Consider the following 16,923-nt stretch of genomic DNA (forward strand, 5'->3'; position numbering starts at 1 on the left):
CTGATATTAAAGCACACTCATTTACCGGTGGATGTACACATATGATCAGAAAACTGCATCATCCACAGGGTGAAAGAGCCAATGGCTGATGCAGACTGAACTATTACCCCATGTAGTTCACTGTCATGGATGGAACCACAGTGTAAATGACAATGACACTCAGACACAATAATGGCAGAGCAGAGTGGGCCCAAAGCCTCTTTGTGTATCTACTCTACATGTATATATATATATATATATATATATATATATATATATTATATGTGTTATTTAATCACCTTTTGATTTCATGATCTTGGCAGACCTCTAAGAAGAGATTCTAGGTAGAATTATTACAGTGCATACGTTCTCCCACAAGGATTTGGCATATTTGATTTACTAGTGCGTCCCTAGTATAGTGCACCATTTGTACCCAGGGCCGGTAATGCAAATGCTACTAATGGGCTTGCAGCACTGATTGTGCCACCCACATTAGTAACCCTGCAAACATGTCTCAGGCCTGCCATTGCAGTGCCTGTGTGTGCAGTTTTAAGCTGCATTGTCGACCTGGCAAGTGCATCCACTTTCCAGGCCCAAACCTTCCCTTTTACTACATTTACGTCACCCACAAAGTAGGTCCAAGGTAGGACATGTACTGGTGTGTTTTTCCCTGTCTCTCCCATAGGGTAACATGAGAATTGCCTTGAAATACCTTATAAGTGTAATTTCCTGGGAGCAGATATAGATATGGAGATGGTGGTCTCTGAACAATTTAAAAATACATCTTTTGGTGAAGTTGGTTTTTGAATTGTAAGTTGGAAAATGCCACTTATAGAAAGTGGGAATTTTTGCTTAACCACTCTGGGCTTCTGCCTGTCTGTGGAATACACATCTGGGTCAGGATGACAGTTGGGCTGTTTGTCCATTCACTCTAGACAGTCACACGGGAGCTAAGGTGTAACCTGCATATCCTGATGGGTCTTCCTGAGCTAGAATGGTGGGAGGAGCTGACACTTGCACCTGAATAGGGCTATGTCTGTCCTTACACAAAGCAGTCCCCAACCCCCTGTAGTGTGTTTGGGCCAGGACAGGAAAGTTATTCTTATGCCCTACAAAGACTTCTTTTTGAAGTTTGCCTACTTCGAAGACAGAAATGGGTATAAATATTGGACCTCTGACACCACAGAGTGAGAACACTTTTGGACTGAGGACATTCCGCCAATAAGAAGAGCTGGATGCTGTAGGAGGGACAGCCACTCTGACTGATGCTTTGTTGTGCTGGCCTGCTATTTGCTGCTTCTGTCCTGGGAGTGAAAGGACTAGACTTGGCTTTTTGCATCCTGCTTTCCAACGTTCTCCAAGGCCTTGAACTGAGCTTGCCTCCTGTTAAGAAGTCTGAGGGCCATCAAAGACTTCACCTGCCAGCGCCTGGGCTCTCTTGCTGAGAGTCCTGAGTGGTGCCAAGTCCAATTCCTGGGCTCTTGGAAATGAGCTGTGGTGCAACCAAGAAGAAATTAAATATGTTGACTCCAGTGTGACTTCACAACTGGCGCTGCTTTGTGACTCCACACTGTTGCCTGCACTGGAGTTGTGGTGCCCACGATTGCGACCGGCAATTCAAGCCCGCCGCCGCAGCACCTCTGAAGTCCTGCCACAGCGTGAGTCCCGAGTGCATGTCATCAACGTCCTTGACACCCGACTCTGACTTACTGCAGCACCTGTGGCCCCGTGGTGTGATCGCAACACCACACAGTCATTGCCTCTCATCTTGACCTGCTGGATTCATCTACACCGCCTTGTCGTAAGGAACTGACACCTCACAACCAACGGCGCATCACCTCCCCTGCAACCATAAGGATTGCGACACCACACAGTCGATGCCTCTCATCTTGACCTGCTGGATTCATCGACACCGCCTTGTCGTAAGGAACTGACACCTCACAACCAACGGCGCATCACCTCCCCTGCAACCATAAGGAACAGACACCTCAACTCTCCTACCTAGCAGTAAGGAATCAACGCCTCACCTCCCCAGTAGCAGTGAGGCACCAACGATGCACCAGTTCCAGCGAAGCCTCACCTTCCTGGCTCCATGCAACGTCTTTCTTCCCTCTTCATTTTCTGAGGTACTGTACTTGGGGTCCGTGCGACTCCGTGACCAGCCCGCACTCCCTTGCGAGTGGCGTTGAACTAATGGATGCAACTCAGTCAAGATGCAGTGATAGCCCCAGTTGGACCCATTGTGTTTCTAAGCATTATAATAAGATTTAGGGGGTCATTCTGACCTCGGCGGTAAAAGGCCCTTACCGCCGGTCAGAAGTCCGCCATTCTACCACCGCGGCCGCGGTAGACCGCCACGGTCATTCTGACCACCAACTGTGAAACCGGCAAAAATCCGACATCTAAGGAAGGCCGCCACATCAGCGGGCCGCGGAAAACTGGAGATGACCAAACCTCCACCGTCACGCCAACACAAACACGCCCATGCCATTCTGCCCCACGAATCCACGCGGCGGTCTTTCAACCGCGGTATTCCATTGGCGGTACACACCGCCGCGGTCAAAATACACACACAGCTCCAAAACACTGCCACATTGGACATTTTGAAATACGCACACCTGAGACACATACAAACAACGCTCCCACACATCCAATCAACTATAAAACACACACCCACATCACCCACAAACCCCCACTAGTTGGAAATCGGAGCGAAGGCGAGAGCGAGAGAGATAGAGATAGCGAGCACAGCAATAGAAAACCCCAACACACACAGGAACACAACTTCATCACCCACACCACATCTACGCACACATCACCACATATCACCACGCACATCACCACAAACACCACCCCACACCTCATCCACACCACCCCATGGCACCCCAAAGACACCCAAGGTTTTCGGACCAAGAACTCCGGGTCATGGTGGAGGAAATCATGAGGGTTGAGCCCCAGCTCTTCGGCACACAGGTGCAGCACACCACCATAGCAAGGAAGGCTGAGCTATGGCAAAGGATCGTAGACAGGGTCATCGCTGTGGGACAGCATCCCAGAAATCGGGAAGATATCAGAAAGCGATGGAACGACCTACGGGGGAAGGTGCGCTCGATGATCTCCAGGCACAACATCGCTGTGCAGAAGACTGGCGGCGGACCCCCACCCACCCCACCCCAATTCACAGCATGGGAGCAAGAGGTGGTAAACATCCTGCATCCTGATGGCCTCGCTGGAGTACACAGAGGAATGGACTCTGGAAAGTCGAATCTCAACTACTTCACCCCCCCCAACCACCAGCATGCCAACCCCCCCCTCCCTCACCCCCAATATCACCCCCCAGCACATAACCCCCCTGCCAATGTCTCACCAGCACAACCCACCCTAAACAACACCAACCCCTGAATGCCAACACAAACCATAGACAGCCACCACCAAAGCATGACCATTGCACATACCCATACACCCCCCCCAAACCCTCACAACACCTCCCACAAGGTAATGCCAGCACTGGGGGACAAGGGCACTCAAAATGCACGCCATGGCACACACAGAAACAATAACCATACTCCTTCACCCCTGCAGGGCCCGAACGCCAACACACCGCCACGGAGGGTCCAGAGATGTCCATCCCACCCCCAGAACAGGCCCCCAGCGAGGACAGCAGCTCTGTCGACCTAGAACCTGACGACCAGCCCGGACCATCGGGGACCTCTGGACAGTCGGTTCCCCACACACAGACACAGGCCACAGCAGACCCAAACCCCTCTGGGAACACCAGCACAGCTCCCACCCAGCGGGCCCATGCCTCTGTCTCGCGGACGTGTCAATCAGCGGTGTGTCCGCCACTACAGGGCACCCAGGCTGACCCAACACCCCAACAACAACAGGGACCTGGGGGCAGTGGTAGTGGGCACACCGTCCAGGGGACAGAGGCCCGGGGAAACAGGGCAACTGGGAGGGCTGCTGTGCGACAGGGGGGGGGAGGACAGGCCCAGGGAACCGACTCTCCAAGAGGCCCTCACCACCATCATGGGAGCATACCATCACTCCCAGGAGACGATGGCGACGGTACTGGCCAGGTTCACCGAGATCCAGGCACAGCAGGAGGAACGGTACATGGGGTTCAGCAATGAACTCCGGGACATCGCTACCGCAATGGGGACCATAGTCCAGGCCCTCAACCGGATAGAAACCACATTGCGGGACCATGTGGCACCGCAAAGGGCCCCTGTCACTAGCCAGGAACAGCCTACCACCTCCGCCGGCGCTAGTGGTCAGGAGGCCCCCACAGAACGACGGGCCACCAGAACCCCACCTCCTGCTGAAGAACAACCACCCCGCAAGAGGAACCTGAGATCTCAAAGGAAGACAGAGTAGGATGCCAAGACCCCCGCCAGCCTAATTTCCCCCCGGATGTCATTCCACTGTCCCACAGTGTCACCCTGTCCAACCTTGAACTGCCCCTGCTCCATCCTTCCACAGCCATATGAACAATGCACCTGTGCGACCGAGAACTGGACTCTGCCATGGACATAACTCCACCCTCACCCTTCACCGTTTTAATATCATGTACCAAAATATAGCACTAAAAATAAATCACTCATTGCACATAAATCATTCTGGAGTCAGCCTGTATTAATTACAAATGTATAACACATTACTTATCAATAATGTTCTGTTATTTATGTGTGGACAACATACCGATGTCAATAAGCATTAGTCCATGGGCTAACCAAGCAGAAGTCACGCAGTGGGTCATACAGCACTGAAAAGGGAAGGGAAAAGTAAACTTCAGTTTAAAAGAACTGGGGGGAAATACACAAAGTAAAGATGCAGGGGGCATTCAGTAAATGTTAAATGGCGTGGGTGATTCCTACCTGTGTGCTACTGAAAATACTGTTGGATAACTCTGTCCCTGTTGTCTGGGTCGTCCTCTTCGTCTTCCTCCTCTTCACTCTCCGCAGGCTCCACAGCTGCTTCAACCCCACCATCTGGACCATCCTCCTGCAGGAAGGGCACCTGACGTCGCAATGCCAGATTGTGAAGCATACAGCAGGCCACGATGATCTGGCACACCTTCTTTGGTGAGTACATCAGGGATCCCCCTGTCATATGTAGGCACCTAAACCTGGCCTTCAGGAGGCCAAAGGTTCTTTCAATGACCCTCCTAGTTCGCCCATGGGCCTCATTGTAACGTTCTTCTGCCCTGGTCCGGGGATTCCTCACTGGGGTCAATAGCCAAGGCAGGTTGGGGTAACCAGAGTCACCAATTAGCCACACACGTTGTCTCTGTAGCTGTTCCATCACATAAGAGATGCTGCTATTTCGCATCACATACGCGTCATGCACTGACCCAGGGAACATGGCATTCACATGGGAGATGTACTGGTCAGCCAAACAGACCACCTGAACGTTCATCGAATGGTAACTTTTCCTGTTTCTGTACACCTGCTCATCGTCTTTTGGGGGTACTAAAGCCACATGGGTCCCATCAATGGCACCAATTATGTTGGGGATATGTCCAAGGGCATAAAAATCACCCTTCACAGTGGCCAAATCTACCTCCTCAGGGAATACAATGTAGCGCCGCATGTGTTTCGTCAGGGCAGACAACACTCTAGACAAGATTTTTGAAAACATAGGCTGAGACATTCCAGATGACATGGCCACTGTTGTCTGGAATGAGCCACTTGCCAGAAAATGGAGGACTGACAGAACCTGCACTAGAGGGGGAATTCCTGTGGGTTGGCGGATGGGGGACATCAGGGCTGGCTCCAGCTGGGCACACAGTTCATGTATAGTGGCTCGGTCAAGTCGGTATCATAGTATGATGTGGCGTTCTTCCATTGTCGACAGGTCCACCAGCGGTCGGTACACGCGAGGATTCATCCTTCTCCTCGCAAGTCCCAGCGGACGGTGCCTAGGAAGGACAACATGGAGCACAGAGTCAAGGAAGTCACAGGTACGTTCACCACTGCATGCATAGCACACGATTATCTATGTCTTGAAAGGCGTGTATGTGTGGCAATGCAAGGCCTAGGCCTGTGTGTCGCAGTACAAATAATGCCATGTGGGCGCTTGAAATGGCGGCTGCCTGACCTGTGAAGTGGGACAATGGGATGTGAGGTCAATGCGCTGGCGTGGCACACCGTGGCGGTAGGCGGTCGAAGACCGCTATACGAAGCTGCATTGGCTAACATTGAAGCCTATGGGTTTCAGGAGCCAATAATGAGGTGCGCCGGCGGTCGCGGTACGCACTGCCGCGGTACGCACCGCCGCGGGCGTGACCGCCATTTTCTATCTGCTTAATCACTCGAGACCTGATCTTCCACAGGAGACGACCTATACTGCAAGTGCTGCTGTGACCTCGGTCTGGAAGTGACAATGGCTGCTGCGACTGGGGAAAGGGCCCCCGCCTTCAGTTCCGAAGAGTTGTAGAAGCTCGTGGACGGGGTCCTCCCCCAGTATGCGTTACTCTACGGTCCTCCAGACCAACAGGTAAGTACACTGGGTGCACATTGAATGGGCTATGCCTGTGTGGAGTGGGGTGGATGCTAAGTTGGTGGGGTGGGGGGCGAATGAGGAGTGCAACGCACGACAGATGAGAGCATGTGCCATATGGCAAGGTTGGGGAGGGGGGGCCAATTGCATCTAACATGCAGGAATATGATGATTTCTCCTTCCCACCCTGTACATGTCAAATAGGTCAGCGCCCATCAGAAAGTGGACATATGGCGTGCCATCGCCAAGGAAGTCCGGGCCCTGGGGGTCCACGTCAGACGGGGCACCCACTGACGCAAGAGGTGGGAGGACATCCGCCGCGGGACCAGGAAGACTGCCGAGTCATTGCTGGGGATGGCCTCCCAACCTAGGAGGGGTGCCAGTCGTACCCTGACCCCCCTGATGTCCCGGATCCTGGCGGTGGCCTACCCTGATTTGGATGGGCGCTTGAGGACATCACAGCAGACACAAGGGGGTGAGTATCAGCACATTCTGCTATCTCTCTGCGCAGTGGAGGCGTCTGGGTGGGGGAGGAGGGTTGGGGGTGACATTAGGCCAGGGCGCTTTCTGTAGTGTAGTCCTCTCCTTTAGGCATGGCCCTGTGCTCCCGGCCCCCACCTCTGTAGGGTGACAAGTACAGCTATCGATGGTCCAGCATCACACATGTGTGCCTTTCTCGTCTCGAGACCTGTAGTCCTAGTCAGAAGTACTGAGTAGTGTACCCCGAATGCGCGGCTTAGTGCATGAGGCTCCTGTGTCTGTCCTCTCCGCCAACGGTGTTGACATTGCATGCACTCAACCTGGTCTTCGTTTTTCTCCCCCCACCCTTCTTCTTCGTCTTCTTGTGCATCTGTGCATTAGCATCATCAGGCGGAGGAGAATTGGCATCGGAGCACGAGGGAGCTGCAAGTCACAAGGCCCCGGTGGGACCAGGAACAGACACCGAGGGCACCAGTGATCCGGAGGGCGATGGGAGCACCACAACGGGGACCGGTGGTGACACCAGCGACAGCGACACGTCCTCGGATGGGAGCTCCCTAGTGGTGGCGGCAACATCCGGGCCCCCTGCCTCTACAGATACAGCCGCCACCCAGCGCACCAGCCCCGCCCTCCCAGCAGCCCCTCAGCCTACGCTCCGTGCCCGCTCGCCCAGGAAGGCGGGCGTCTCCTTCGCCCCAGGCACCTCAGCCCCTGCCCCTGTTACCCCTGCTGCCCTCAGTGAGGAGGTCATTGATCTCCTCAGGACACTCATTGTTGGGCAGACTACCCTTTTGAATGCCATCCAGGGGGTAGAAAGGGAGGTGCATCGGAGCAATGCCTACCTGGAAGGCATTCATTCGGGTCAGGCTGCCCATCAACGATCGTTCAATGCTCTGGCCTCAGCACTGACGGCAGCCATTGTCCCTGTTTCCAGCCTCCCTCTTCTGACTGCCTCCAGCCTGTCTCTGTCTCCTGTTCCTCAGCCTATCCCATCCACACCATCAGACCAGCCTGCACACACCTCAACACCCAAGGGCAGCTCATCCAGACACAAGCACCACAGAACCCACAAGCATTCACGCAAGCAACACCCAGATGCAGACATTCCAACAGTCATTACCACCTCTGTGTCCCCCTCCTCCTCGTCTCCCTCCTCCCTCCCTGTGACATCTACACTCACACCTGCATGCACACCACCATCAGCCAGTGCTTCCATCACCAGCACTCCCTCCAGTCCAGTCCGCACACGTGCAGTCACCACCCCCACTACCATTTACACGTCCCCTGTGTCCTCTCCCACTGTGTCTGTCACCCCCTCTTCCAAGACACACAAACGCAGGCAGACACCCACCCAACAGCCATCCACCTCACGACAGCCTCCAGCACATGCACCTGCACCCAAAGACAGCACACCTGACTCTCCTACAACCACATCCTCTTCCTCCACTTCCATCTCCACTTCTCCTACCTTTTACCTTGGTCCTAAGAAAGTTTTCCTTGCTAATCTTGACCTCTTTCCCTCCACTGACCCACCCCCTCCATCTGCAAAGAGTCCCAAGAGCACCTCAGCCAGCACCAGCCCAGCTTCGAGTGTCACTGTGGTGCATGGGTTCTGGAGCCCACCCTTTGCCAGCAGTGACACCTCAATCAGCAGCAAGGGGACAGCCAGCCCCCCACCAGGCAAGAAGACCAGGAAGCTAAAGGGCCGCCGTGAGAGGACTGACACGGCTGCCCCCAAGGAGCCAAGTTCTCCCACCTCACCAGCCACAACAGCTAGGGGAGGCAAGGGCCCGAGAGCCCCATCTAAGGAGCGAAAGGGCAGCAGGGCGCAAAAGTCAGCCAGCAGGAGCGCGGAGCAGGAGGGGCCCACAAGCCCCATCCCGGGTGTTAGGAAGGACACCAAAGGGCCCAAGACTCCGTCACCGAAGGGTCCAGCAACAGCACGGTCGGAGGGCGAGTGAGCAGGGAGTCCAGGCCAGGTCTGGCTCCCTTGACCTACTGGAAGAGCACCGCTGAACAGGGCCCCGCCGTGCAGAAGAGCACCGCTGAACAGGGCCCGCCGTGGAGAAGAGCACCGCTGAACAGGGCCCCGCCGTGGAGAAGAGCACCGCTGAACAGGGCCCCGCCGTGGAGAAGAGCACCGCTGAACAGGGCCCCGCCGTGCAGAGGAGCACCGCTGAAGAGGGCCCCGCCGTGGAGAAGAGCACCGCTGAACAGGGCCCCGCCGTGCAGAGGAGCACCGCTGAAGAGGGCCCCACCGTGCAGAAGAGCACCGCTGAACAGGGCCCCGCCGTGCAGAAGAGCACCGCTGAACAGGGCCCCGCCGTGCAGAAGAGCACCGCTGAACAGGGCCCCGCAATCTCAAGCCCCGCTCCGCTGGGCCCTTCATCCCAAGCACCGCTCCGCTGGGCACCGCCGTCTCAAGCACCGCTCCGCTGGGCCCCGCCGTCTCAAGCACCGCTCCGCTGGGCCCCGCCGTCTCAAGCACCGCTCCGCTGGGCCCTTCCTGTCAAGCACCGCTCCGCTGGGCCCCGCCGTCTCAAGCACTGCTCCGCTGGGCACCGCCGTCTCAAGCACCGCTCCGCTGGGCCCCGCCATCTCAAGCACCGCTCCGCTGGGCCCCGCCGTCTCAAGCACCGCTCCGCGGGGCCCTTCCTGTCAAGCATCGCTCCGCTGGGCCCCGTCGTCTCAATCACCGCTCCGCTGGGCACCGCCGTCTCAAGCACCGCTCCGCTGGGCCCTTCCTGTCAAGCACCGCTCTGCTGGGCCCCGCCGTCTCAAGCACCGCTCCGCTGGGCCCTTCCTGTCAAGCACCACTCCGCTGGGCACCGCCGTCTCAAGCACCGCTCCGCTGGGCCCCGCCATCTCAAGCACCGCTCCGCTGGGCCCCGCCGTCTCAAGCACCGCTCCGCTGGGCCCCGCCATCTCAAGCACCGCTCCGCTGGGCCCCGCCGTCTCAAGCACCGCTCCGCTGGGCCCTTCCTGTCAAGCACCGCTCCGCTGGGCCCCGCTGTCTCAAGCACCGCTCCGCTGGGGACCGCCGTCTCAAGCACCGCTCCGCTGGGCCCCGCCATCTCAAGCACCGCTCCGCTGGGCCAGCCGTCTCAAGCACCGCTCCGCTGGGCCCTTCCTATCAAGCACCGCTCCGCTGGGCCCCGCCGTCTCAAGCACCGCTCTGCTGGGCCCTTCCTGTCAAGCACCGCTCCGCTGGGCACCGCCGTCTCAAGCACCGCTCCGCTGGGCCCCGCCGTCTCAAGCACCGCTCCGCTGGGCCCCGCCGTCTCAAGCACCGCTCCGCTGGGCCCCGCCGTCTCAAGCACCGCTCCGCTGGGCCCCGCCGTCTCAAGCACCGCTCCGCTGGGCACCGCCGTCTCAAGCACCGCTCCGCTGGGCCCCGCCGTCTCAAGCACCGCTCCGCTGGGCCCCGCCGTCTCAAGCACCGCTCCGCTGGGCCCTTCCTGTCAAGCACCGCTCCGCTGGGCCCCGCTGTCTCAAGCACCGCTCCGCTGGGCCCTTCCTGTCAAGCACCGCTCCGCTGGGCACCGCCGTCTCAAGCACCGCTCCGCTGGGCCCCGCCATCTCAAGCACCGCTCCGCTGGGCACCACCGTCTCACGGGCACCGCCGTCTCAAGCACCGCTCCGCTGGGCCCCGCCGTCTCAAGCACCGCTCCGCTGGGCCCCGCCGTCTCAAGCACGCCTCCGCTGGGCCCTTCCTGTCAAGCACCGCTCCGCTGGGCACCGCCGTCTCAAGCACCACTCCGCTGAGCCCCGCCATCTCAAGCACCGCTCCGCTGGGCCCCGCCGTCTCAAGCACCGCTCCGCTGGGCCCCGCCATCTCAAGCACCGCTCCGCTGGGCCCCGCCATCTCAAGCACCGCTCCGCTGGGCCCCGCCGTCTCAAGCACCGCTCCGCTGGGCCCTTCCTGTCAAGCACCGCTCCGCTGGGCCCCGCCGTCTCAAGCACTGCTCCGCTGGGCCCTTCCTGTCAAGCACCGCTCCGCTGGGCCCCGCTGTTTCAAGCACCGCTCCGCTGGGCCCCGCCATCTCAAGCACCGCTCTGCTGGGCCCCGCCGTCTCAAGCACCGCTCCGCTGGGCCCCGCCGTCTCAAGCACCGCTCCGCTGGGCCCTTCCTGTCAAGCACCGCTCCGCTGGGCCCCGCCGTCTCAAGCACCGCTCCGCTGGGCCCCGCCGTCTCAAGCACCGCTCCGCTGGGCCCTTCCTGTCAAGCACCGCTCTGCTGGGCCCTTCCTGTCAAGCACCGCTCCGCTGGGCCCCGCCGTCTGAAGCACCGCTCCGCTGGGCCCTTCCTGTCAAGCACCGCTCCGCTGGGCCCCGCCGTCTCAAGCACCGCTCCGCTGGGCCCTTCCTGTCAAGCACCGCTCCGCTGGGCCCCGCCATCTCAAGCACCGCTCCGCTGGGCCCCGCCGTCTCAAGCACCGCTCCGCTGGGCAACGCCGTCTCAAGCACCGCTCTGCTGGGCCCCGCCATCTCAAGCACCGCTCCGCTGGGCCCCGCCGTCTCAAGCACCGCTCCGCTGGGCCCCGCCGTCTCAAGCACCGCTCTGCTGGGCCCTTCCTGTCAAGCACTGCTCCGCTGGGCACCGCCGTCTCAAGCACCGCTCCGCTGGGCCCCGCCATCTCAAGCACCGCTCAGCTGGGCACCGCCGTCTCAAGCACCGCTCCGCTGGGCCCCGCCGTCTCAAGCACCGCTCCGCTGGGCCCCGCCGTCTCAAGCACCGCTCCGCTGGGCCCCTTCCTGTCAAGCACCGCTCCGCTTGGCACCGCCGTCTCAAGCACCGCTCCGCTGGGCCCCGCCATCTCAAGCACCGCTCCGCTGGGCCCCGCCGTCTCAAGCACCGCTTCGCTGGGCCCCGCCATCTCAAGCACCGCTCCGCTGGGCCCCGCCGTCTCAAGCACCGCTCCGCTGGGCCCCGCCGTCTCAAGCACCGCTCCGCTGGGCCCTTCCTGTCAAGCACCGCTCCGCTGGGCCCCGTCGTCTCAAGCACCGCTCCGCTGGGCCCTTCCTGTCAAGCACCGCTCCGCTGGGCACCGCTGTCTCAAGCACCGCTCCGCTGGGCACCGCCATCTCAAGCACCGCTCCGCTGGGCCCTTCCTGTCATGCACTGTTAACGGTTCACTGTGCCCACCATGCCTCCTCCTTGACCAGTGGAGACTGTAATCCACCTGATGGACTGTGGCTTTGCACTCCCCAGGATTGATCAGTGGGCAACCCACCCACTGTAGAGACTTGAGAGACTGTGGCTTTGCACTCCCCAGGATTGATCAGTGGGCAAGCCACCCACTGTAGAGACTTGAGAGACTGTGGCTTTGCACTCCCCAGGATGGCCGAGTGGGCAACCCACCCACTGTAGAGACTTGAGAGACTGTGGCTTTGCACTCCCCAGGATGGCCGAGTGGCCAAGCCACCCACTGTAGAGACTTGAGAGACTGTGGCTTTGCACTCCCCAGGATGGCCGAGTGGGCATGGTGGCCCCTTCGTGGATCTGGCGTCGTGGACTCATGTGGCTGTGGTGCCCCCCCCTTCCCTTCCCCCTGAGGTGCCTGTAGTTTTTTCATCAGATGCCCCTGCAGTGTTCTCTCCAAAGGACTCAGGTCTCCTGTGTGGGCTTTGCCCTTGTGTTGCTACACTTTGGCCCACGGACACTTCGAATCTCGTCAGTTGTGCAGGACTTATTGCCTCGGTTTTTCGTATGCACTGGATATTGAATTTGGATTTTTGAGTTGTTATTGCTATTTGACCGTGACTTATCAGTGGTTTTTATTTCCCATAAATTTCGAGTCACTATTTAATTATGTCCTTGTTTTCTTTACAGGGGTTTGGGTGGTTTCACTGTGACTTGTTGCTCTGCATTGGTGTGTACATGGTTTGGGGGGGTGGGTGTATCGCGTATGTGTGTGCACGTGACCTTTCGTCCTCCCCCCTCCCCTGTGTCGTAGGTGCAGTACTCACCGTTGTCGTCTGCGCCGGCGTTCGTACTCGTGGTAGATGAGCAGGTAGACGAGAGCAGGTAGGATGTTTAATTCGGGTTCCATGCTGTCCTCCTTCCTTGTGGAGTGCGTAGAGGTGCGCGTTTTCCCGTTCGTAGTCTGTTTCCGCTGTGTTTTTATCGGCGGTGCTCCCGCCCCGGAAAAGGTGGCGGATTGGCCGGTCATGATAGTGTGGGCAGAACATTGTCTGCCGCCTGGCTGTTGGCGGTGACCGCCGCGCTGTTTGTCGGTCCCGCCGTGGCGGTCGGAGTGTTAATGTGGCGGGCTGTGTTGGCGGTTCCCACCAGGGTCAGAATTCCATATTTTGGACCTCCGGCCTGTTGGCGGGTTGGCCGCCGCTTTATCACCGACCGCCAGGGTTAGAATCACCCCCTTAATCTTTGAAAATTCTTTACTTGTGTATGTTGGATTTTTGTTGTTTTGGTCTTGTTTTACTCAGATAAAGATTGCCTATTTTTATAAACTGGCGTAGAGCACTTTTGTAGTGTTTTAACTGTGTTACTGTGTGTATGTACAAATACTTTACACATTGCCTCTGAGGTAAGCCTGACTTCTCGTGCCAAGCTACCAAGAGAGTGAACAGGGGTTATCTTAGCTGTGTGGCTCCCTTACCCTGACTAGAGTGAGGGTCCCTTCTTGGAAAGGGTGCCAACCACTGCCAACAAGAGAATAAATTTCTAACAGATTACCACAGTGGAAATCATCTATCCCCATGGTTTGTTCAGGTGGGTCACCAACACCAAAACCCTTTCATAGTACAGTAACCCGCACGATTCCATGAAACAAAATGCCAACCTAAAGGCTTTAGCACAGTGTAATAACAATCCAACCTTAAAGCTGTTTACCTTTAACACAAACCCACAAACCCAAAAACTAAGGCCAACTTGTTTTCATTTTCATTATAAACAGATCAGTAATCTGACATAACTTTTTTTGTCAACTAATAAGGGTTCCACCTTTTATCAATGACTTGACACTATATACAACTCACCCCTATAGAAGTGTGCTGAAGCTGGAATCCATGAGGCATACATTTATAAATTACAAACAGGCACAGAAGTGAAGCTGACAAAACAATATGCATCCCCTGTCAACAGGGCCTAGCCAGAATCATCACAGTGAAATTCCACTCCCAAGGTTTGTCAGAGTGGGTGGTGAACACCGTAATCCTCGCCTACTATGGAAACTTGTGAATTTACATGTAACCAATCACCTTTCTACGGCTTGTAACATAACTTGACAATGTTTCACTGTCAGAGGCCTACTGTCTTTAACATTTGATTTTCATGATAAATAAGACAGGCCTACTGCTTTTGTAATTACTTTTCATAACAAAAAGGCCAGGGTATAACCGCCTGCTCACCAATCAGGCCTATATCTGTTATCATTGATTTATCACCATAACCAGCTCAAGCCTACTCTCCTGAGCATAACCTTTCCCACAAGGCACCCATCAGGCTTACAGTCATAAAATTGTAAATGTAAACAAAATTACTATTTGCAAAGCAAAATAATATCTCCCTTAACAGAGTTTAGCAAGGATTTTCACAGTTGACTGGGGCGTGGCCCGGAGGCAATGGAGTATGCAGCAGAAATTGGAGCTCCGGCGGAGAGGCCCCATCCAGTGCCATCCCCAATTATTATGCTGAGCCGGGGGTCCTATCAAGCAAGAAGGCACCCCCTGTAAAGTGGGGAGCCCAATACTGCAGTGATTAACACTGTGGGGGAAGTTCTGCTTTGCTGCCACCAGCAAGACACAAAGGGGCTGCAGAGTCACGACCCTTAAAATGAAAGCGCATTAGCACAGATGAAAAGAGAGCGAGCTTCATTCAAGCCTTGCCCCAATGGAAGGTGTGGCAGCCAGCGGCACCCGTTGCTTTTCAGCAAACATGAGCTGGTCAAGGACTGACGCCCCCCAAAGGACAGAACTGACGTCCCAGTCCTGGGGGAGGCAAGGACATGACATTGGCAGGCTGGCTGAGCGGCCTGTGCAGACCTGAGTGGCTGATCTGTGAGCTGGTGGGGAAGGATGAGAAGAATGACCTTCGGATGGCCCTTTGTTTCATACATCCAGGTCAGTGCTGGCACCCCGTGAGAGCACTAGGTGGTGGAGGTGCAATGTTGCCAGAGCCCTTTGGTCCCACTTTCCTGAAGCGGTTTCCACTGAGACAATTGAGGGATACCGGCTTTGGGACACTTGCTCACTTTGCTGTGCTTTGTGGCCCTAGTGAGAAGAGCTCAGAGGAATAGAATCTATGAGACCCTGGGGTCGATAGCCCAACCAGATGCCTGCGTCTACTAAACTGTGACCTCCGAAGAGCCCACTCCTTCTCTCCATTATCTTCATGGACTGTGGATGTGCATGGGATCTGGCTATTGGCCTCACTGCTTGCAAAGTACTCAGCAGGGAGGTAAGGGATCCTGAGGACCCTCCCTGTAGGCCCCCTGGGGCATACGGGGCTGAACAGAGATCAGTCCCACTTAGCTGCATCTGAGTGATAATAGGACACCTCCATGCAGTAGCGCATATACAGCGGGAGGCTGCAGATCCCTACAGCCTGTAATTGTGAGCAAAGCCACCAAGAAGCGGCATCAAGAGATGGGGGATCCACCACTGGAGGGACTGCTGAACCCCTGAATACTGATGGAGTTTCAACTCCACAATCTGAACTTGATGGGGGTTCTGCACTCCAGAATATATTGCAGGCCATGGCAACCTCATGAGAAGTGTGAAAACTGAAAATTGAAGCTCTTGGAGAAGATGTGGACCTCTTGAGGGATAATCATCATCGCCTGGAGGAGTATATTACCATCACAGAAAGAGACCTGGCGTATGTGCCCCCGCCCTGACCTTGACAAATGAAAGTATGACTACTATGGAGGCTAGAGTTCGAAATCTCAAATTGTGGGCAAAAGACGGCAAAAATTGTTCATGCCAAAACAACATACGGGTAGTGGTCCTTCACGAGAGGAGTGAAAGGACAGATATGGTGGCCTATAGAGATATAGATTTGAGAGGAAGTGGCATTGGAAGGCTTGTCCTCTTTCTTCACACTAGAGCAGGACCACAGAATGCTCACAAGGCTGCCATCCCCATGGGTGTCCCACAGCCGGTAGTGGCATAACTGCTGTATTTTAAAGATCAAGATCATATCCTGGCTCAAGTTTGATGCAGAGGAGACCTTAAGGTTCAGAACTCATCAATAAGAATTTTCCCGAATTTTTCATAAAAGGTGCAGCAGTGAAGATCAACATTCCTGAAAGTGAAGAGGAAACTTAGACAGCTAGGAATCCCCTATGCAATACTGTTTCTGGCCAGGCGTAGAGTAGCAACATCAAATGGAACAAAAAAATTCCAAACCCTGCAGGAGGTCTGGAGCTGGATTAATCTTGAGCCTCAACTGGGACCTGGCCGGGCCCCATGGACCAAGTGCCCATGCAGGACCAGATCAAAACGCAGATCCTAGGGTCACATCTCTTCTGTTCCATCGCAAGCCGAAGCCCTACAGGAGAGACAGAAAGCACTGGAAACAGTTGCTCCGCTGAGCAGGAGTGGAATGGGCCTTCGGTCACCCGAGGAGGATGCCACAGCTCGAGACTTGGAGTCGGATCGAGGTTCCAGTGATTCTGGGGATTCAAGTCATGAACTGCCTAAGGTGACCGCAGGGAAGTTAAATGAAATAATCGGAAGCAGCAAATATGTTGGTAATGTATAAGGGTGCCTTATTTGATTAACTGTGATTCTCCCTCGTGGAGTGAGCTGGATTGCTGAGTGTCTATTCCCTGGGTCAGGAAGTCACTTCCTTACACACCACACTGGATAGAAGGCCTGGCGACAGTGTAGCTTTTTGGCTTCGCACCTCCGATAGCAGGAACTGTAGGTACTCCCAGTAGTCATTATAGTTTGACTGACTGTTTGGATGGGGGGCTTTCACCTGCTTGTCCTGTGGAAAGG

This window comes from Pleurodeles waltl, chromosome 5 (genome assembly GCF_031143425.1).
Source record: "Pleurodeles waltl isolate 20211129_DDA chromosome 5, aPleWal1.hap1.20221129, whole genome shotgun sequence".
In the NCBI taxonomy this organism is placed as follows: domain Eukaryota; kingdom Metazoa; phylum Chordata; class Amphibia; order Caudata; family Salamandridae; genus Pleurodeles; species Pleurodeles waltl.